The sequence below is a fragment of the Lissotriton helveticus genome, chromosome 7 (genome assembly GCF_964261635.1).
Source record: "Lissotriton helveticus chromosome 7, aLisHel1.1, whole genome shotgun sequence".
NCBI classification, from domain to species: domain Eukaryota; kingdom Metazoa; phylum Chordata; class Amphibia; order Caudata; family Salamandridae; genus Lissotriton; species Lissotriton helveticus.
Window position 1 is genome coordinate 750,983,567 of NC_136068.1, and position 24,900 is coordinate 751,008,466.

Genomic DNA, 24,900 nt, shown 5'->3' on the forward strand with positions numbered 1-24,900 from the left:
ACAGACACGCAGATTAACACATACTTAGTAACACACAGAAAGCACAGACACTCGCACATATAAAACCACTCATAGAAACAAGTATAGAAGACACACAAACACCATACATACCCAAGCACCAAAGATACACAGGCACACAATGGTACGCAATATATTTATTTATACAATAAAACACAAGTATGCAAGAACACTTACAAGCCCCTATACGGACTCACAAGCACGCATACAAGACTCAGGCACACACAAACACTCACAGAACGGCACCAAAACGCAGGTCAACACACACACATGCTATCACATTCACAGTATGGGCATATAAATATTCCCTGCGTTTCTCTTTAGCACCAGGACGCACAGCACCCAAGCCAGTGCAGTGTGTCTTCCTGCCCAGCTCTCTGGGTGCAGCAGGATGCACTACATCCAAGCTAGTCCAAGCCACAACAATCATTGGCATAGCCAATATGTCTCGCCTTTGGGACCTTATAAGTGTTTAGCCATGCAACGGTTGATGTTGCACCAAGGAAATTGTGCTGCATTACTAAATACTTATAAGGTCCCAAAAGCAAGACCTATTGGCTATGCCAATGCAGAACCGGTTTCTAAACCCAAACAATCCTTGACAACAACTGATGGAGCAACCGGCAGCACTGTTGTGTAAACACAACTATTGTTGCGTGAAGGGGCCAGTCCCCTCTGAACATTGGGCACCACCACATCCACCACCACCGCATCCACCACCACTGCGTCCACCACCACCACACCAACCACCACCACCACGTCCACCACCACCACCACGTCCAACACCACCACGTCCAACACCACCACATCCACCACCACCATGTCCACCACCACCACGCCCACCACCACCACCCCCACCACCACCATGTCCACCACCACCATGTCCACCACCACCATGTCCACCACCACCATGTCCACCACATCCACCACCACCATTTCCACCACTACCACCACAGCCACCACCACGTCCACCACAAGGCCACCTCACTCTATCTATCGCCCTCACTCTATCTATTTATCGCCCTCACTCTATCTATCTGTCGCCCTCACTCTATCTATCACCCTTACTCTATCTGTCACCCTCACTCTACCTATCTGTCCCCCTCACTCTATCTGTCACCCTCACTCTATCTATCTGTCGCCCTCACTCTATCTATCTGTCGCCCTCACTCTATCTATCGCCCTCACTCTGTCTATCGCCCTCACTCTATTTATCTATCTATCTATATATCTATCGCCCTCACTCTGTCTATCTATCTATCGCACTCTATCTATCTATCCATCTATCGCCCTCACTCTATCTATCTATCTATCTATCTATCTATCTATCTATCTATCTATCTATCTATCTATCTATCTATCTATCTATCTATCTATCTATCTATCTATCTATCTATCTATCTATCTATCTATCTATCTATCTATCTATCTATCGCCGTCTATATATCTATGGCCCCTCACTCTACCTATCTATCACCCTCACTCGATCTATCTATCACCCTCACTCTATCTATCGCCCTCACTCGATCTATCTATCGCCCTCACTCTATCTATCGCCCTCACTCTATCACCCTCACTCTATCTATATATCTATCTATCTATCTATCGCCCTCACTCTATCAATCTATCTCCTTCACTCTATCTATCTATCTATCTATCTATCTATCTATCTATCTATCTATCTATCTATCTATCTATCTATCTATCTATCTATCTATCTATCTATCTATCTATCTATCTATCTATCTATCTATCTATCTATCTATCTATCTATCTATCTATCTATCTATCTATCTATCTATCTGTCTGTCTGTCTGTCTGTCTGTCTGTCTGTCTGTCTGTCTGTCTGTCTGTCTGTCTGTCTATCTATCTATCTATCTATCTATCTATCTATCTATCTATCTATCTATCTATCTATCTATCTATCCATCTATCTATCTATCGCCCTCACTCTATCTATCGCCCTCACTCTATCTGTCTATCGCCCTCACTCTATCTATCTATCTATCGCCCTCTATCTATCTATGGCCCCTCACTCTACCTATCTATCACCCTCACTCGATCTATCTATCACCCTCACTCTATCTATCGCCCTCACTCGATCTATCTATCGCCCTCACTCTATCTATCGCCCTCACTCTATCACCCTCACTCTATCTATATATCTATCTATCTATCTATCGCCCTCACTCTATCAATCTATCTCCTTCACTCTATCTATCTATCTATCTATCTATCTATCTATCTATCTATCTATCTATCTATCTATCTATCTATCTATCTATCTATCTATCTATCTATCTATCTATCTATCTATCTATCTATCTATCTATCTATCTATCTATCTATCTATCTATCTATCTATCTATCTATCTATCTATCTATCTACCTATCCATCTATCTATCTATCGCCCTCACTCTATCTATCGCCCTCACTCTATCTACCTATCGCCCTCACTCTATCTATTGCCCTCACTCTATCTATCTATTGCACTCCATCTATCGCCATCACTCTGTCTATCTATCTATCACCCTCACTCTATCTAACTATCTATCGCCCTCACTCTATCTATCGCTCTCCCTCTATCTATCGCCCTCCCTCTATCTATCGCCCTCCCTCTATCTATCTATCGCCCTCCCTCCCTCCCTCTATTTATTGCCCTCCCTCTATCTATCGCCCTCCCTCTATCTATCGCCCTCCCTCTATCCATCGCCCTCACTCTATCTATCTATCGCACTCACTCTATCGCATCACCACAGTATCAGTCAGCACGACCACAGCATCACTCAGGGGGACCACAACATCACTATGCACTACCACAGCATAACTGAATGCCACAGCATCACTCGTCGCCACCACAACATCACTCAGCGCCACCACAGCATCAATCTGTGCAACCATTCAACAACAACTGGTTCAAATATGTTCTCTCAATGTTTCAAGCTTTATTACAAATGTCACAAAAAGATGTTAATATTTCACTCCTGTTCTTGGACTTTTGTCACAATAAAATGCACTGAACATAATCTTCACAAAAGTTATTCACAAAAGTTTAAGCTATTGCCATTATAAATTACAATAGCTTTTATTTAAGTATTAATTATGAAAAAAAATAAAAGCCATTGTAATTTGTAATATCAATAAATCTAAGTCTCGTAAATACAACACATATTGCATTACAAATGCTATATATGTCACATTTGCGAAAGTTAAAACTATTGGCATTGTAAATGACAAAGCTATTAATTTTGCTATTTTCAAAACCAACACATAAATACAAAATTTGTCATTTACAATACCAATAGCTCAAACTTTCCTAATACGAGACCTATTGCATTGCAAATGCTTGTTGTATTTGACACCCTAAGTGTGCCATGTATGCCCAGACGAGGGCCCCGGGCTCATTGTACCGCTGGAACCATGCTGTACCCGGATGAAGAGCCCAAAACAAGTGCGAAACTGGTCCCAGGATGCTTGTGTTCTAGTTCAGGGAGGACCTTGCCTTGCAGTTTAGGCTAGACTGTTACAATGAGGTACTGGGTCAAGACTGATTGACATATGGCTAGGTCCAAACTGAGGTGGCATGGCGCGTGAAAAATTATGAATTGGGATCAGTGGCTGAGATGAATTCAAGCATTCCATCAATCACCTTGTTGTTCTTGTATTTAATGCCTCAAGTCCCAGCAGTAAGCGCTGCCAATCATCTCAGGTGGCTGATAAGGGGAACACCTGGAGCACAGGGCATAACTCATTTGGCGATGCGTTGGCTTCGGGAATAGCAGCCTAAAGCCATTTATAAGAAGCACAGGAAAGCACACGTCTGACAAACTGCGGGGCCAAGGAGCCACATGGCTCCTCTGAGTGCAGTGGCCACCCTGGCCCACAAGTCACTTCCAGCAACAGCCAAGGCAACCAACAGAAAAGTCACTACAGCTGGGCTGCCAGATATCATAGTTCGCTGCCTTGACCAGAAGGCGCAGCTTTGTCAGTTACACTCTATGACAGCTCTTATTCCAAATGAGCTTTCACAGAAGCAGCTAGAAGTCATGAAACAATTTCTGTGTGAGTACTAAAGGAAGGCTGGCAAAGTAGTGCAGGAGCTAGGGTAGAACCACCATCGTAGAAGAGGCAAAACGCCCTGTGACTGAAAGCAGAAGCATTCTCCACAATGCTGTTTGGGACCGAAGAGCCAACACCTCTCTGATGAGGTCGCCATCTAGGAGATCAGAGCCAGAGTGGTAAATTCAAATCCCCTGATAGCGAAAAGAAACTGCCTCCTATTTGTGGGGCAGACTGCCAAAGTCCAAGCTCACCTCAGAGGTGTTTAGCAGGAGAGAGAAGATGCATGACGTATGCCAATCAACCTACAGACTGGAGAATGTAAGAACCCAGGCAATCTCAGAATGGTCCCTCAAAAAGTCTTTGCCATGTATGAGGACATCATCTGCATAAAAATAAACTTTATGTTTTGTCTGGAAGGATGGTGGCTCATGCCGAACCTGTCTGTCTCAATCTACAAGTAGGAGGCTCCACTATTGCAAAAAGTAGGGGGCAGAGAACTAACAGCCGACACCTCTAACAGGCGCCTGTGCAAATCAGGAATTGAAGGGAGGTTAACTCACCCAGCCAGACCCATGCAGAGAAGTTTATGTAGAGTAAGTTAATGAGCCAGTAAGTGCATCCCCAAAACCAGATTGCTGCAGGACCTCAAGGAAATAACTCCAAGACAGGGTGTAAACTATTTTTTCCAGGTCTTGTATTAAAGAAGCCGATGGGTCTGCCTCAGGAAGTCGATCAGGTCTCAGCAGTTTCAGGGAAGTGTTTTGGTGTGGGATAAAGCTGTTCTCATCTCAGTGGATCAAGCGTGTTAGGATCCCAATGATTAGGGATGCTAAAATTTCCCCCAGGATTTTGTAGTCAGAATTAAGGATAGATGTTGGCCTGTATGAGACGGAGCCTTTAGGAGGGGATCCCCGCTTGAGTAAGGGAGCAATTAGTGCTTCACAGAGGAATTGGAGTAGGGTGCCCACCTCAGCAGCTACCTTGTATAGGGATGTAAATGTAGGAGCTAGATAATCTGCGTATATTAGGTAGAATTCTACTGGGAAGCTGCCACTGCCTTGGGTCATTTCTGCGGATAACTTCTGTATAGACATTCTGGGTGTGATGGGTGCTTCAATCATATATTGCTCGTCTGGGAGGATGAAGGGAGGGAGAGGTCAGATGTAGCCCTTTGGGGCAGCAGGACAGCTCTAATATAATTGCAGGCAGTAGTCATGGAACCTCATGAGTGTCTCTTGTTGAGAGTAGACCATGGTTCCCAGCGGTACCCTCAAAGCCATAACAGGTTGTTAGAAATGGGGATTTCTGGTTGGCTAAGGCTTGCGCCAAAGCCAGGCAGAAACCGCCACTCTACGTCAGAGTAAGGAAGTTACATGCCAAAGATAACCCCTGCTCACCCCCTTGGTAGCTTGGCACGAGCAGTCAGGCTTATCCTGGAGGCGCACCCATCAACAACACCCAAGGCCCACCACAAAAGAAACTCCACACAAGGTTATATATAAAAATAGCATTTGTATTATACCAAACACATTAGATAATAAACACACAATTTACAGTGTGCCACTGGCACGGGCGGAATTTACAGAGGATTATATACACAGGACAGGGCCACATGGACCACTGTCAAGAATAAGCACTTGGTAGAACTAGCACTTTGTAGAAATAGCACTTAGAACATAGAATAATTGTAGCACCAAATAACAAGTGTAGCACACAACCAGTAACCACTGGTAAAAGGTAAGTACACACTATGCAATCCTAACCACTTTAGGCATATATCACGCAGGGAACCAGGAACTCACTAGCATACCCTATACTAGGAAAAACAACCTCCTAAGCATAACCACACATTTAGGGGTATAGGCATAAAGCATTGCATATTCTGCATAGATCACATTAGGCAAGTAATCTCATTTGTGCAAAAATCCCCTAAGGCATAAACATGTACCCCAAGCAAGGTCACAACACATGAAACTGTCCCCAGGCCAATTTGGCTTATCAGGGGGCTGAAACGCCCTTTATCCACAATGTCAGGGCTGGGCTGCACAGGCAGCCAAAGAAGGATGCGCAACAGGCCTAAACGATGCAGCTGCCCACTAAGTGCTGGGCAGCTGGGAAACTGAGCCTGGCACCAGCTTGCCTCCTGGCTCTCCTCTGGGGCTCCTACAGAAGCAACCATGCCCCTAAAACAACATGGGAGCCTTGCAGGCTCTGATTCAGTAAATGGGCCATACGTTGGAGCCTTGTGGGCTCGAGATACCACAATGCCCCCAGGAACCTCTTGGGCTCTAAAACAAATATGCCCCAGCAATCAGTGGAGTCTTGTGGGCTCTGAAGTGATAGGAAATGCCCGTTGGAGCCTCGTGGGCTCGAGATACAAAATGCCCCCTGGAGCCTCGTGGGCTCGAAACAACAATGCCCCCTTGAAGCCTCGTGGGCTCGACTAAAATGCTGCCACTAACGTTGGAGCCGCAGGGCTCTGAACACCAAATGCCCCCTGAGGCTGAGATTAAAGGGGGAGCCGACCGCTGCCTTCCGGGGCCACTCCACAACTGACTCGGGACCCACCGAGACGCCCGCACTCACCGGCTGCTGGGAGGCGGCGTCGCCGCTGGGCTTCCCTACTCTGTCTCGAGGGCGGCGAGGCAGGCAGCGTGCGGGGCTCTCCTTCCAAGACGGGAGCCCCGGGATTCCTCCGCAGTCCTTCCCACACATTTCTCCGGCTATACGCAGGAGAGCAGGGTAGGCTCCAGCCACTTCCTGCTTCCTGTCGAAGCACTTCCGGGTCGCCGTAGGCAGAGCGGCGCCCCGCAGTGTTGATTTCTCGGTCGGCTGCAATCCGGGGTAGGCACCCGGTCTACTACAATATCCCTGGCGGGTGGGCACCCGCTAGGGGTTTAAAAAGCACAGCACAGTCCCTGGCGGGGTGGGCACCCGCCAGGGACATATAAGAAAAATCGGCAAATACGCAGCAGGCAGTGCGGGGTTGGCATCCGCGCCAAAAATGAAGATAGGGGGGATCCCCACGCCGGGGGAATCCCTCAGGACGGGAATCACAAAATAGAAGTGCCCTTCAGGAATAAGGATACAGCGCTCACAGGGTGCTTGGAGGCACAAAAGTCCAGGGCAAAGTTCAGGAAAAAGTCCTTAGGATGCAGGCAAAGTGGGGGCAAAGGTTGGACCCAGGGGCCAGCTCACACGGCCCTCCAGGCAGGGAGGCAGTCCCCAGTGGTGGTTCCTCCTGGCTCCCAGCAGCAGCAGGCCCCCCTCAAGTCAGGAACAGAGAGTGAACCTTTTTCATGGGGCCACAGCCCCTTTTTATCTACACATTTCCTTTGTCTCAGGCTGCAGGATGGGGGAAACCAGACGCAGCGGTTTTGGAGCACTCTGTTGTGCTCAGCCCCTCTCCCCATTCACAGGACAGGCTAGGGACATCAGTCGCACCACAGGGGGTGGAGCCAGCATTGTGTAGGGAAGGCCCAGCCCTATTCAGGTCCCAGGTGCACTCCACCCAAACATCTGGATGTAAATCTCTCTATTCACCAACGGGGCAGACCCATCCTGACTCCTGGAGCCAGGCACACCAGCCAGCTCCAGCCAATCACAAGCCAGACAGTCACTTCACATTTATGACACAGACATGCCAACTTCTAGAAGTGGCCCTTCCACACTAGACACAGTAAATCCGCACACATCATCGCGCAGCATTTACTCTCACGAGTTCGCACATACCAAACTCGACCTTGCACTCCCCATGCATCAGAAACTATCATGGACACACACATTCCCCATGCATTCCTATGGGAGGGCAGGCCAATCTCACAACATGCACTCAGAGTGCGCAGAAGCCCAAAACAACCAACACCAAGTCACATTTAAAAGCAAAAAGTTTAGGGGTGAACCTGCCAGAAGGGCCAAGTCCAACACAGGTGTACAGAGTGTGTCACTGGATGCTAGCCAGGTCAGGAGATTCCCAGCCATGTTACCTTCCTTATTGGATCAGTCTGTGTAGATGGAGTAGTCCAGACATCGAAGCTTCTCAATAAGGGAATCCTTGGGTTCTCACTCCTCTTGAAGAGTTTTACTCTTTGTTGAATTATCTGCCAACTGACTTTTTAGGGAACAGAAGAAGGTCTTGTTCTTGGCCTATTCATATTCTAGGGTTCTTGCACATTTGTGACCTCGTGGATGCCGTTACCTCGCACAGCTACTTTGAAGGTATCCCATTCACTCACCCTAGGTAGAAGTGGAGCCCTTGGTATCTTGAAAATGTTCCCTTATTCTATCTGCAAGGATGCTGCAGATAGCAGGGCCCTCTAGCATTGCCACATGCATGCACAACTTGTATTGGTGTGCTGCGCTGGGAGAGTTAATTCTCAGCATAGGCCTAGTGGTATAGGGTCTGGGGTGGTTGTTGGGCAGTTTGTGGATGGGCTTAGACTGCACACACAGTAGATGGTGTGATGATGGTGATGTATTAGGTGATAACTTGGCCTGCACATGGAACACCTTTTGGGATGCTATGTTTGGAGCAGGCCCTACCCTGCAGATCCATATGGTTGTGTGGGTTGGCTAAAAGACAGGCTGTGAAATTCTTTAGATTGCACATGCAGCACATGGTATGGGTCCCCTGCAATACAGCCATAGGTCCTAGCTGATGTGCATTTCTTTAGGTCTGGTTTAAGGGAGCATCTGTTGCCAGACCTTATGAAATCAACAGAACAAGAGCTTTTAGAAGCAGTACTGAGAGAGATGCTTTAGCTCAGGCCCCATGTAGATTCGCCTGAGTTCAGCATTTGATTGGGCAGATGTTATGTGCTTTTACTAAAATAAGAGTGTTGTATTGCACGTTTAGCCTTGTGAGAAAGATTGTGCTTAATGCAGCAGGATGAAATTTATCATAGTAACAAGCCAATGATACAGGAAATTGATCTAATATAGGTGTGCGGTCAGTGAAGGGCTGGAATCTCTTATTCAGGCCAGTATCCCCGTATGTGTGCCTGGGGCTTATGAGTTATTTCCCCTAGAATGGGTAATTGCACCTGAATTTAGGAATAATGGGTTCAAATCTGAATATGTTCCCTCTTATGGGGAACTAACAGGCCCAGATCTGCAATATTTACCATTTGTTTGAAGCAGGAGGTAAATATGTATAGGACTTATTTCAGACCAATAGTGTGGGTTCCTTGGGGCGGGGCGGGGTGTTGGGGAGAGGGTATAGAAGTTGCTGGGAGAGGATTTTCTGCTCCCTTCATCTTACCTTTACAGAACTGCCTACAGCCTCTGCCAACCTATACTGAAGTTGGGGCACAGTGTCTTCCGGTGTAGGATTAACCGGTTTAGGGTTGGCAGACCCACTCATTTTATGCCTTGAGACACTGCAAAACTAAGAGTACGTGAAAGATGGTGGGGATACTGTTATGGCCCACTGAAAAAGGGAACAAAGAGGCAGTATAGCACGGAGTAAAATTCAACACCCTTTTAGCCAGCACGTTGTTTTAAGCTTCTAGACCATAACATTGCCCAAAATGGCTAAATTCTATGTTTGATAGGTGTTACTCAAAGTGTCACCAAAGTGACACACATAAGCACACTTAAAAGATTAGAGTCTGTTTCTACCTGGGAAATGTTACCATTGGCAATAAAAGGGTAACATATGAGGAGTGATCAAGTACTCACACACAATATGAATCCCTCTGCTGGCTTACTCCCTCATCTCCCTCACCGCTGCACTATACATATCACATCATTATTATCATCATATTAGCTTTATTTCTGGTCAATGATCCTTAAAAGTGCACAGTGCAAAGCACATTATGCATACATAAAAAGATCATGAAAACAGATCGCATCCAGATATCAATGTACATACCAAAAAAGAAAAATAATCCAGTCATATAACAAGAATTGGCAAATACTGCCCCCAACTAAATCCCAAGACCAAGAGACGAAAACCTCAATAAGAGAGACCTTAGAAGAGTGCTGAAGGGTCCGCTATGTCACCCAAATTGAATACATTTGGTCTTTGTTACGGGTTTTAAACACCATAAAAATCCATCAAACATTAAAAAACATAATGTAAAAACTAAATACACGTTAAGGTCCAAATTGACCTAAAGAGCTAATTAATTAAAAATAAGTCTTAAGATAGAATTAATTACTATCCTGATCTCCTGCACGTAATATCGAAATCAACTGCCATGTCAGCATGAGCCTAGTCTTCATCACCAGAGAAGCCCTATTTTCTAGTCAACATAAATTGTCCATCCCTTATTCTAGGAACCTTTTCCTAACCCACCATGTGGAAAAAAGGAGTCTAGATACTGTGAATATTATTGTGTGGTTGAGATTGTATTCCAGTATTCTGAGGGCCTCTAGGTGGTTAGGGACCCCTGGGTTTCTGCAGATCTGTACTATCCACATTTGCCTAACTCTTTTATATGCTAAACAAAAAAAAGTGCATGTGCAGTACCACAGGAGAGACACATCTGATCTATTTCCCTCGACCACTCACTAGTAAATGCGTGCATGGGGAGCGAGCCATGCCTGAACTGCACATACAACTTCCTGGCTGGTACTGGCTCGATCTTGTTTAAGAAAATCTCATATCTATAAATGTCTTTAATCTGTAGTAAATTTCTCGATAGACTGTCCTCTGTTGGGCCCTTGATAAGAGAGGAAAGTCTGGAGGACTTGTAGCAAACCACAAGTTTCTTCTTGAAAATTGGAGGTTGTTAGAAGGTCATCCCATAAGAAAACCAGTCCTATACTAGTCAGGGCGACCCTGAAATGAGAACAACAGTGTAGGCTTTTGGCTCCTGGTTTCTCCAGAAGTTCTTCTAGAGCTTGTCTGTATGGGGTCAGCTCCGTGGTCGACCAAGTCCTCCTCAAAAAGAGGAGAGGTCTTAAAGTAATGGTCCCAAAAATGGGGCACAACCCTAGATCCAGTTGTAGCGGAGTCAGGGGAGTGCTAGATGGAAATGTCACTAAGTTATTTTCTACCAGTACAATGTCTTCGACAGGATTGAGTCCTCATAGCTCTGCCCCATAAGTAATGGCTCCCAGAGATTGGGTTTTGTATATTTCCATCAGGGGGCTAAAAGGCTTAGAGAATGAAGACCTATAAACCTTAGCCAGGCCACCTGTACTCAATGCTAGCTTGTATCTCGGTTTCCCTGTGTGAAAGGCCAAATCCATATGCTCATTGAGAGTAATCCCCAAATAATAAAAAATGGCAACCCTCTCCAGTGGGATTCCATTCAGCATGGGGTTAGTTCTGGTGGAATGCACCGAATTAAAAAACATACATTTTGACTTGGCAATGTTAATCTCAAGACTCTGCTCAAAGCAAAAAGAGTTAAACCCATTGAGTATCATTTTGATTCCCCTGAGAAATGTAGGTAGGAGGAGGGTATCATTGCCGACCATCAGGGTTGGAATTTTAATGGAACAAAACTTGAGAGGGCCGTTGTCACTGACCTCATTTAAAGTTTCCACTAACCCATCGATGTACGAACAAAATAGGGTTGGGCCAACAAGCAGCCCTGTGGTACACCCCCAGTTACCGGAAATGGTTCAGAAAGCTCCCCTAGTTTCCCACATCGAACCCGCGCATAGTTCTTCTCATGTAGCCGCATGATGATGTTACAGAGGTAAGTGGGAACCCCCATGTTGGATAGAACAGACCAGAGTTTGGCTCCTTGAACTAGGTCAAAAGCAGATTTTAGATCTAAGAAGATCAGGTACAGACTGCCACCCTCCAGCACCACTGTTCAATGGAGGAGTTGGAGGCTGAATACCTGGTCAATGGTGGAAGTTCGGTTTTTAAAGCTGCTTGTAAAGAGTTAAGAGCATCACGGTCCTCTATCCACTCTTGTAGCCATTCTAGGACAAGTCTTGAGAAAACCTTTTGCATAACACCTATGAGGCCAATGGGCCTGTAATTCCCCGATAGAAGAGGGGAACCTTTCTTATACACAGAGATTTTTTCAGCACTAGCCCAAGTCTTAGGGATGGGCATACCACCCAATACAGCATTGAAGATGACTAGCAAGTTGGGGCCCCAGACATCAGGTTCAGAGAGATACAAGTGCCCAGGTAACTTATTGATTCTGGGTGCCTTGTGAGGGGCATGCTTGAAATAGCTCTACAAACTTCCCCTAGAGAAACTATGGGGAAGTCCTCATTATCCTTTATACCATCCTGGTTTGGGTCATATGATTAAAAGTCTACATTATTCTTTGCCTCTACCTCGGGGGATCCTGAACATCATGAAGTGAATGAAAGTGATCATTCCAGGCTTTGGCTGCAATGTTAGGCTTATATTGTTTCTCCTTTCCTGATTGCCGAAGGTGACTATATTCCAGAATGCTTTTGGATCTTTCTGTTTAAGGGACTGTAGGAAGGATTCCAATTTAGCCTTGTCCCAATCAATCTAGGCCTGTTTGGCGGCAACCTTATACATCATTCCAGCACTTATGATCCTAGTTTTGTTAGATTTTATTGCTATTATTAGGATAGATTTGAATTTTCTACAATGCCCGTTATACCAGGATGGAATAATTTGTTTGTTCTCTCTGGACCTTCCTCAAGCATAAAAAAAGGCCCATCAGTGCGGCAACACAATATGAGTGGATTGCGGCCACTTCCTTGAACCTATTTCCTATATGTGTTGCCTGCGCACAAGCACTCAGGCCTTCCATGGAAGTCCCCATTATGTTGTTAATGAAGTAAATAGAATTAGAGGACTCCTGTATTTTAGTCCAATGGATGCGTCTCAGTGATGTCGACAGACGCAATCTAGCATTGAGTGGGTCCCTGTGTTTCCCCTGTATATTCCCATCTTGCACTAGCTGGTCTAATACCAAGAGAATATGGTCGCTATTGTGACATGGTAAAATAGCAAAATCTAGAACCGAGGCTTGCAGTTTTGCATCCACAAAGACATAATCAATTGTGGACTCGGACCCGGGCCGATTAAACGTAGGTTGGCCACATTCATCTGAAGTTGTGTCTGACGTTGTTCGTGGGCATCGGGAGGAGGATAGGGATATACTGTAGGTGATCCGACGAGGGAGATCCTTGACGTAGGTGTGTGACTACAGGTCTCCCTCCCCCACCCCTCCATGAGGCACATGATTTAGCTATACAGGATTTCCTTTTGGCACAGAAGGACCCAGAGTGGTCTCAGGGCCAACCGGGTATTGTATGCATGTAAATTAGCACGCATGTATTAGGGAAGCACTGTAGGGACATATAGGGTTCAATGTGGTCCTGATGAAAGCCCAGGACCCTTGTAGGTGCCATTTTGGGGTCTGAAATATATCTACCCGATTAACTCAACAGATCTGATTGTTTATAATAGGACAATTAGCAACATAAAGGGCTATTATTGTCCATCTGTTTTTAACCATTCCTCCTTCACCAAGGAGGATGTAGGGATTTTAAGTATTGTACCCCTTTCACTTTTCTTTTTCTCCTCAGTTTCCTGCTAATGCTTGAACCGCAGCCCTAGTATGGGCTCATTTGCCATTAGAGGATTCTTTGGTGAACGTGGGATGGCCAATGATGAAGCCTGACGCCTGGATGGTGTGTGAGTCCATCCTGTAAATTTCCTTGCACAATTGTGTGTGTCCATAAATATTGGCTGAAGTTTTCCTCAGCAAAGGAACACCTATATCATAAGGTGTGTAAAGGCCTCCATAAGAGGTTCAGCTAGTAAACATAGGGACCCGTTCGTTTCTGTGGTGGAAGTGACATTGGAAGCCCATTAGAAGCCCCAATTGAATGATTAAATGCAAAAGCCGAGCTCTGTAAAGCTATAGAAAACCATTTTTTTAGGGGGTATAGTTGTAGCAGGTATTGCCCACTGCATATCTACTTTGACTAAGGCCTTGCTCGGACTAATGCCCAGTGGCTCAAATTGGCAATTAAAGTCACCCCCTATGATTTTGAGGTCATGCAATGGAAGTTAAAACAGAAGTCTTGATAATTGCTCCATTGCTGGGGATTCTTGACCCCTACTGACTGTTCTTGAGTACACATTAACCAAAACTAGAGTTTTAGCAGAGGTGAATTTCAGCAATGCCCACAGAAGGTCAGGTGACCTTGTCTCAATCTCCCTTGGTGAGCAACCGAAATAGGTGGCAATCCAGATTGTAAGCCCTCTCCTGAGGGGCTACCTCTCCCTGCAGACACAGCAGGTTTGAAAAAAATTGCATAACCAGGTCGCCTTAACTCCTCCATGGCCCAGGTTTCCTGGAATAATACTAAATGATATTTGTCTATGAATGCCCCCCAGTCATTGCAATTGAGCTTGTTCCTAAGGCATGCCACACTCCAAGATGCAACTCTGATGGCAGTAAACAAAGTTTTGGTGTCTGGCAGAGCCCCTACCCACTTTCGGCTCTCGCCTATCCACCCTGGGCAGGCACCCAATGTTATTCATACTAGTAACATAGCTCAAGTCTGGAGGGCCCTGTGTTGCTCCAGTCGTTTGAATCACCCTCCTTCCTCTATCTCCCTTCTTCCTATTGGGACGCCCTTTATTCTTGGGACAAAGTAGCTCAGTCGCTAAGGTGGGGCTTCCATCATGCCCTGCCCTACCCATGGTACATCCTAACCGGGTAATGTTCTTGGCTACTATCAGGTCTGTCCCAATATGTGGACACTCCCTGCCTTGACCACCAGACACTCCCAACAACCTAATCTGGTGAAGTTCTTAATTAAAGGACTCGGTGGCCATGGACTTAGCAGGGTCGGGAGGTCAATCTATCCCATCTAAGACCTCAAATCTATTGTTTACAGGTACAGCATATCTACAGGGGTCAGCTACATGAGGGGGTGTTGGGCGATGTCAAATCATAAAATATAACTTTCACTTATAGAACTACTCGTGTGCAGATAAAGATTGACACTCTTGGGGTGAAGATTCACACCGATACCTAGGATCAATGATGATGTATTAATTAACTACTTATGAGGGATGGCTTCATAGCCCAATGAGGGTAAAACTCTCAGGACTGACGTCTCTTGATTTTAATAGATTTTCTACTGCAATGATTTTGACAGTAAAAAATAAAATGAAAAAAAAACTCTGTTCCTGCATCTAAAGTTGAGACACCCTGTTTCCCTGTGCCACTAAGCCCAGAAGCACAGGACTCAGGCCCTCTCCTGAAAAGGGGTGTCTTGAAGTCAAATAAGTTCTTTTAAATGGGGCAATAATGTGCATTAGAGAGTACGTTTCCCCACTGTTTGGTGGATACATTCATTTGGCTTTTTAGAGCTTAGAAATGGGAGTTCATTCTTTCTTTCAAAACAAAAACTTCTTCGCATATCCAGTCCCTTACCATCCCACCAAATCAAACCATGAAATTACTAGAATATTTCTTTTTTTTTATTTCTTATATTTTTTATGTCATGCATGAGAGTTGGCTGAAAAATATTTTATTTGATTCTGTTGTTTTAAAAAAAAGGTTTTAGGGTGAAAATCCAGTGAACCTTCTACAAGGAAAGCAAGCTTGCTCGCTGTGGGAGTGGTAGAAGTGAGCTGTGCAGTGGGGGTACGGTGGGGGGGGGGGCTTATTTTCGGGTCAGTAGTGCAACACTGCATCGGCAGAGCCATAACAGTACATTTCTAATAAACGTCATTGAGATTAAACAAGAACCCAATAGTCCAGTAGACTTGGATAAGTCAGTCTTCCTAAAGTATTCTTTTCTGAATCTACATTCACCATCATAAACAATTCCATTTTCTATCCAACTCGAAAAGGTTCTTCTTTCTGAATGTAAAGTTGAATAATTTGTATATGTACAACCATAATCTCTAAAACAGAAAATATGCATTTCCTTTATTCTCTCTGAAAGGAAACTGAAAGTCCTTATTACTGTTTAATTTAGAACTTGCTACTGATTGTAGACTAATCTGAAGCTGTCTTTCCCTTCTTCAGAGTCTGAAATCTGATAATTGCCGTTTTAAGAATCTTGGAGTGAAAACCGCTGAGACATTTTTTCGCAACTTCTTTGGAGCACTACAGGAAGAAGGTTGTATCAAAGAAGATGAAGTGAAGGATGCATGGAGTGGAAACAGACACTTGTGAATGTATTCTGGGCAGCCTTTGGGATACTACTGGTTATTATCATGAAAGACAAACACTGTTTGATTATTTACATTGCATGGTAACGATCTGGAGCTGGATATAGTACTTACATTTCAAACACAGAGGACAAAGTGCCTTCTGTCGACTATAATTACTGTGTAATTATGCATTGAAGTCACTATCATTTTTTCCTACAAGACAAAACCAACTACAAGAATCTGAACACCTTCAGATCTCTTTGGACTTTCATCATAGGTTCATTGCTCAGTGATACTTTATGGTAGAGCAATTCAGTTGATAGGACCTTTCAAAAGGTATAAATCTAAAGAATCACATTTCAAGGTCGCCATGTTTTTTTGTTTTTTTACAATGAGATGGCTTCTATGTGAAGTTTGTTTGCTGTACAGCGCTACAGCTGTATCCGCACAAAACAGGTTCTGCTTAAGCTTAATGGTTTTATTTGATTTATAAGTTAAGGTTTCCACTCAGGGTGAAATATAGCCTGAAGTGATTTGTTAGACAAAACCAAAAATGTTGGTGTAAGGAAATGCGGACACCCCCAAAAAAACATAACGCCAAAAACAAAGTTTTATTTTTGTCTTTAGTTCACGATTACTCCACAGGTTAGATTTGTGAGTTTTGTGACGAAACCTCCATTTCCCCGATACATCTTAGCTGGTAAACCCTGCCAAGAATTATCGCGGAAAAATGGCTGGTAAAAACCCTGGACATGCAGATTTTAGTGTGGTGAGCAGCAGAATCTCCAGGTAATCCCCTATTTTAGGGGGACCCTCTTCAGAGGTGATAAATATTGCACCCAATACATTCTGAGCTCTTCCATGTGGGGAGTTTAAATGTGATAATAATCACATCTAAAACTCATCCTCTCGTAATAAAGGCTTGTAGAGCCTAGTTGTACGGTCACTGTGTGACAACCCTGCAGGATTTTGTAAATGATTTTTCATTTTGAAACTGTGCACACCGAAGTGACTGGCCCTTGCACCCACAGTAAAGTAGTTGCAAGTGATAATTGTATATTGTCAAGTTATCTGAGTGCTTTCTGTGCTCACTCTTAGAAAAAGGGAACAGCATAATCTGATGTTTATTACTAATTTATTTATTTTCAGTGTAAAATATTGCGCACACATATTTACTAAGGATCAGTGATGAAAAATTCACAGAAAGTTTTATCTATCTTAGTGAGGGTACCATGCTCTTGGGTGTAATGTGCATCACAGTTAATGTCATGATTTATGTAAATTCTAGTTTAAATTTTTTTAAAAAACAACCTCACAGACATGATTTATTTATTGGTATTTATACATTTATTTAGGTATGTTTTTCTCTTTGAGATACTTCTTCATTTGAGTTTTCTTATGGTGCTGTCATGGCAAATGGGTGCCCTGTACAATTACATTGAGAATATTTACCTTTTGCTAAAAACAATTTTTATAATTGAAAATATAATAATTAATCTAAGAAACAAATCCCACAACCACCACTGATGTGATAATGCCAAATAGAATAAAGGTATCATAGTTATCTATTTATGTATTTAAATAATTTATATTGGGCCTCAATGTGCTCTTTAGTATTTATGATACAGTGAATTCAAAGGAAAATTAACTTGTCCTGTAAATTTCTCTTTGAGATTACGCTCATATTTTTCCACATTATTTTTCCATGTATACTTTTATGAAAACATTGACAATATTTGGCAATATAATTGTAGACAACTATTTAACTATTTTGTTGTTATCTTTGTTTTGAGAGATTGCATCTTAATGTGTAGAAACGTTTTTATAGGATGATGTTTTGTTTGATTGCTATTAATTTCTAAGCATTCAATATATTATACTCAACTAATTCTGATATTTGATTGGTTTTCATGGTTTTTATGTTCACTTATTCATATTTATTTATATTTATCTTTAAACCATTGTAAAATGTAAACAGCATCTTTTGGTATTTATATGAGTCCATGAATAAGGTTGTACCTATTAATAGTGATTATATATTTATTTTTGGTAAGCAAATAAAATGTTTCTTGTCTTTAAAATAAGTCGTTCAAAGAGCCATTATTCTACAGAAATTACTTTTTAAATTGAGCAGACCTCAAAACCATAATCCATTTTCTACTATACAGTATAACATATGCAAGCGCATATATAACTCTGTACTGAAGCGAGCTGTAAAACACAACTCTGCTTGGTCCCAAAGGCTAACATATGTCGTCATGGTCCTAAGTACACAGAACACAATGTTGACCTTTTACACTAGATAATACAAGGTGCCAGGAAACGCCTTCTCTGCTTAGAATTTTTTGTTTCTGCAACGTCCTGCAAGTCACTCTATGATTTCGGGTTGTTTCAAGCTACCTAAAATGTTTAAGAATTCACAGATGACAAGGCCATAGATTGATTACTTTGTGATATCATGGACCTCATACATATACTCAGCATCACGTGGTAGAGTTAAAGGTATTTTACATGATAAAATAACACACACACACTCACAGAGTCACACTAGAAGTAGAGGTTATAGTTATTTATTTTCTATATATTTATTCATTTTGTAACACACATATATTTCCTTTTGGCCACTTTGAAACACTTAGGAATCTAGAGATACAGCTCAGTTTGCTGATACCACGGAGAACATTGCGGAGTCATGTACTTTACTCTGATGTTCTGAGGACCTGATCTTGCTAGATCAGATTATGTTGGGGCCAGTTCCTTTTGTGAGTGGAGGGGTGTATGCAGAAAAAGAAGACCTGTTCCAACAGACCATTCAGTGACCCAGATGGCAAGACCCGATGTCTTGAGCAATAAAGGTTTTCTACAGATACCTCTTGTGGTAAGTTCACCCAGAGATTCAAATCCCACGACAAAAGGGCAAAGACTAACGTTTTCTAAAAGAAGGGGAAGTTGTACTCCAGAACTTGGTAAATATATGAAAGGTACGCTACTTGGCATATCATATTATTGCACTTTATTGATTGATAGAGTTTTATTGAGGTTAATGAGTGTGGGGTGCTTTTGATTTTCAGTAGGGTGTGTTTCAGGGATTGTTCTGGATTATTTTTATTTCTTATGCAGAGAGTGCGCTCCGCCCAGCAGCGATTTTTTTATTGATTTGTGTTCCACACTAGAGGCATCATCTTTGGTCAGTATGTGGATCCGCTCTGGGACCTCAGGTTGATTGTACTTTTTATTAGCATGAAAACATAGGGGGGAGAGAAATCGGTAGCAGACCAATCATTGCAGTTCTAATTTACTATGTCTCTTAAGAATCACAGACTCCCAATTAAGTTTAGTAGGTTTATTACTAAGCCAAAAATAATTGGACATACAGGCACCTCAAAGTGAGGGTGTAGAAGTGCATTTGAACTAATACAAAGCCAAACTTACGGATGAAGTTAAGGCTGTGCAACATGCACCAAATGATTAGTTCGAGAATCAGGATACCAAAGATTATCGAGCAGACAACCAGATTTCCCTTCTGCGGACATTCGTGGATATAAAGCATTAGTCTGTTCCTACACTAGCACTAACGTGACATTCTGACATAGCATATCCCAAGGCTAGATCAGTTAAGGTGTCAGCTTGTGAGGTCTTCCTAAGAAGTCTCTTCACATCAGTTGGGTCAAATAGCATGAAGCTACAGAGTTCGTTCTAAGATGTTTTCTCTCTCACGGCAAGTCTTAAGTCCCTGGACACTTTCCCTAGTTACGATACATCAATACCATAGGTAGTAAACCATGGTCATTTGCAAAATCACGCCATTCAGTCAGACCACCACCTCGTAGGTAACTTTCCATTAGGCACCAATGCTCCCAAGCTTTGGTGAGATGACCTTGATTCCCATACCTGCTCCGAAGAGAAAGTACCACAGTTCTCCATTATAAGTGTCCACGCTCAATGTATCCTCTTCTCCCTAACCCTCACTCCTAAAACAAAGACATTATTCTAACTAACAAAAATGATCATTCCACCTGTAACAGAAACATGGGAACAAACAAATCCTACATGCACATGAAATTCAACAATTAAATCTAATGCTAGAGTTTCCAGGGAAAATGCTTTTCAGGCCTACATAAATCAGCCAACATAAGAAATAGCACACAGGCCTGACGAAATTAGATATAAATGAACACTTTTACTAAGCACTCCTAACTTAACATTTTACATAAGCACATCAAATTCATAAATAATTGTCAGCAGCTTACACGATTTCTTCATGTCAATGTTTTCAGCTAAAGACATGTGAATTCAACATTAATCTCTTCCTGGTTACATGAAAATGTCCCTAATACACCACAATTCACATTATTATAGTTCACACTCTACTGTTCCAGGTTAATACGTCAAAGGAATATATGAGGGTGCGGACTAATCATGATTATGATGCCCCCTACAAATGAAGAAGTGAATTTTGTGCTACATCAATGACAAGTCCATAGATTGATTCCTTTGTGATGTCATAGACCTCATAAGTATACTCAGCATCACGTGGTAGAGTTAAGGCTATTTTACGTAACAAAATAACACACACAAACTCGCAGTCACACTAGAAATAGAGGTTATAGTTATGTATTTTGTATATATTTATTCATTTTGTAACACACATATATTTCCTTTTAGCAGCTTCGCAAAAAACTTAGGAATCTAGAGATAGAGCTCAGTTTACTGATAGCACAGAGAGCATTACGGAGTCATGTACTTTACTCTGATGTTCTGAGGCACTGATCTTGCTGGCTCATAATATGTTGGGGCTTGTTCCCTCTGTGAGCGGTGGGGTTGTGGAAAAGTAAATTTTGCCATGTTCTGTGTCCCTACGCCCCATCCATCATATGTTATGTGTGCATGACCAATATGCATATGTTATTCCCCATTTCTGATTAAAGACGCAATTACAGTTGTGTCCACCTCTAATATGTTAGTTTCCAGTCCTCGTGAATACTACGAATATCAGGCCTATGTAAAGTAATGTTGCCACGTTTCTCAGTGTGCACGTTATTCCATTATAAAGTCCCCGTTTCCAGGCCTCAAAAGGGCCCGGACCACAGATTCAGCTCCTGTCTCCTGAAAGCCCCGCTGAGGAGCGATACAGCCCCCACCTGTATCCTCGACCCTTCACTTACTTCCTGCCTCGCAGTGCCCGGTGCAGCCCGGCCCTGCCTCTGAGTCTGCCAAAAGTATGTTATAGTTCCTGCTATCAGTTCAGTCCTCCTCCTCTGCATTCCTAAGCTACTGAACTGCATCAATAGTTTCCGTCCTTGTCTAGCCTTCTCGTCTCCATGTTAGAGAAATACTGTATTTAATGGTCATTTAATATTCTTCACGCACTACATGTAGAATAATGCATGGTCCAGTCTTAGAGTCAGGTTAGCCTCTCCCCTCATGACTTCTAGTTTATATCAACATGTTCCCTAAACATTAGATACCAGATAGGGTTTAGGTACATGTCGCTCCGACCCTCCAGACTCTAGTCTCTGCTCCTAGCACAGAGTTCGTAGCCCCCAGCTTCTCCTAGTAACACGTCATTGCTAGTTTTCGCGCACCATTAGGTTAGAGGTCCCGGCTCCTTAGGTAGCCCCCTCCTATGTGTCCGCCCATTCATGACATATTCTGTTACGTTTTACATCACATGTCTAAGTAAACTCCCAGTTACACCTCTTTTTACTGTTATCTCTCGCGACTGTTACACGTCACGCCTTCTGCTCCACCCACTGTTACGCCTACTGCAATGTAATGCTATGTGTTTGCGCTATGTATATATGCCTGTGTCTTGTTATTGAATGTTAGCGCGCTCATCCCAGACCCAGCCCCAGCAGCTGCTGGGCCCCAGTTGTCCTGCTGGGCCCTCTTTTCCCCTGCCAGGCCTTATCGTCCTTATTGTCCTATTCCTATGCAGGTTGTCCTGATCCTGTCCTTATGCTGTAATAAACCTGCAGAAACTCCTACTACCTCGAATCTTGACTCTTATTTATTGAGCTATCTGTTATGCTATAAGCCTAGTCAAAAATAGGGTATTATTTATTTATTTACCACATAATGGCGCCCGAATAGGGACTTGCCCTTTCCCCACGCGTCGGTGAAGCCACGCCGACCCCCTGACCCTCTGCAGTCGTGACGGAACCATACTGGCCAAGTGCAGATATTTCTGCTTCAAGTATCCCTCAGGCCCACGGAGGAGACGGAGGAGGCGGTCCAGCATCCGAACGAGACGGTGGAGGAACGCGGCGAGTCCCGACCAGAGCCCAAGCCGAGAGTCCAAGGTCCGAGGTATCCGGAGGTCCACCCGTAACTGAAGTCCGAAGTCCGAAGTTCGTCGTCATAGTCCAGTCCCGTCCGAGGCCTTCCGTTCCGTGCTGCCCGGTGAGTACCATTGCTGGGGTAGTGTCTAGACAGGGTCAGTCTAAATTGACTCCTGGTCCGTGGGTTGGTGGTACCCAAGCCCACAAACGAAGTATTCACCTAGGTGGATACGGGTCTTGATGTGTTCCTTTATGGGACCGGTATGTTCCGTACTGTTATAGCAGTGCATCCAGTAATTCTAGTCTGTTCCGTTCTCGAGAATTCTGTTCTGTTTCTGTTTTCAGTATTTTCAGGTAGTATTCTGTTCGAACTGTTATTTATAATGTTGTTTAATGTATTTCCAATGTCGTGGTATGCCTGAATTGTTTTCCCAATTGTTATTGTTTTTCGTGTATTGTATTGTGTTCCGATTCAAGTTTAGAATGCCGCTCTTTTCCAAGTTACGTCAGTTAAAAACTAGAAAGGGTCTGCTGGAAGCAGCAGTTCCTGTTCCGCCTAGGGACAGTCCAGGTCACTTTATGTATCAGAAACATGGCATAAGCGCCATATTGTATCTAGATTTATGGGTAGAATATACCAAACAGTTAGAAGAAAAGTATAGATGGCCCGTATCGGGTACATGGGATGCCGAATGTATCATGCGAGTAGAAGAAGCATTATGGAAAAAGAAAGCCAGACAGTCACAGAAAGATGCCATCGAGTTATGGCGTAAGGAAGCTCATAAAAGAACGGAAAAGGAAGTCAGAAAGTCAGAGTTAAGTAGAGAATCCCAAGAACGAGTCCAAGAAAGAGAATTAATCGAGATAGGTGAACAAGTCAAAGCCGAACAGTCAGATAGACAGAGGCATGCCCTCATTAAGGGTATGTATCCTCTCCTTGCCGAAGGCTTGCCAAAAGCAACCCCAGAGGCACCCAGTAATTTCCCGCCACCATTGGTTCCGACCAAGCTACGTCACAAACCGACCGCAGCTGATATTTTTATTTCGTCCTATTTGGACGACACAGTTCCAGAATATGCAAATCCAGTCCGCGCTCCACCTGTCCCTGTAAATCAGGCACTTCCCGTTCCTCCAGACACCGGAGTACCTGTTACGGTACCCCCGGGTCAGCCTGCCATACAAGTTCAGCCCACGTTACAATTACCGACCCTGCAAGCACGAAGAATGTCAGTCGACGATTCTAGTCTAGGGGCCGCAGGAGGAGGTCCTCCTCAAACCCCGCCGCCACACAAGCGTTTATCAGCACTCGAATTACATGCTCAAGCATCACAGCGTACTCCTAAAAGTAATAAGTCTGTTACAGAAATCAGACAAGCCCTTGCCGAATGTGTCTATGACGTAGTCCCAGGCGAGTATAATATGGTTTTATATTCCGTACGCGTAAGAAGGGTGACCGAGTATCTAGTTACCTTGCCGAATATGAAAGAAGATCTAGACAGAATATATCGTTTCATCCGTACAGGGGATGATCCAGAAAGTATTGGCGAGATTATGTCGCAAAGGAAAGCCGAGATTCAGCTCATGATATTAAAGTTCCTGATCAATTGTCTAATAAGAGAACAAGATTACCCGTCTAAAGATCCCGCCGAAATGAGAATCCTAACAAGGTGGAGTGATAATATAGCCGAGGGTAAGCACAAGACCATTAGTGCCATGGAAAGTATGTACAAGAAAATTCGTAAAGAAATAGTAAGGTTACACGAACAGCGTAAAGCAGCACAAGTAAGCGAGAAAGAAAGTATCTCTGATCCTGAAGAGGAAGACGAGAATCCCGCCAGAATAGCGTATGTAGGAAAATCCAGATTTCCAGATCGCCATTTACGCCTAGAACCTAAGTCTGTTTTTCATCATCCAGCACCAGAACAAGGTTCTCTAGAACAAGTATTTCAAGCTACCGATCACATTCTGAAATCACGAGTCGGTTATAGCGAGTTAAGCACCATGCATGAACAAGAACTAGCCCGATCAGCAGTCCGATGGATTACTGATCCTACCACTTTTCCAGACGAAATAGTGGCACAAATGTTTCTGAAACTGCCCCCAGCCGAGCAACGACTGGTGGGTATGTATATGATCCAGCACCTCATTACTCTGTATGAGGGTCAACACTCTGATCCAGGCCCATTACACGACATCCTGAACGAGTTACTCCAGTATAAATGGAGAGGTCTAGGTACCGATTTAATTATTGTTATTCTAGAACAGCGCCACAAGTATAGAACGTTCCTGAACCCGCATTTTGTTCATGTCTCACCCCCAGAAAGTAAACCATTCTACATAGACAGACAGAACCCGTTACGAGAAGTCCACCCAGTCAGAGGAACGGGTGGCGAAATGCAACGAGTGTTTGTATACACTCCGATTTCAAAGATGGAACTCCTCGAAATGAAAAAATTAATTCC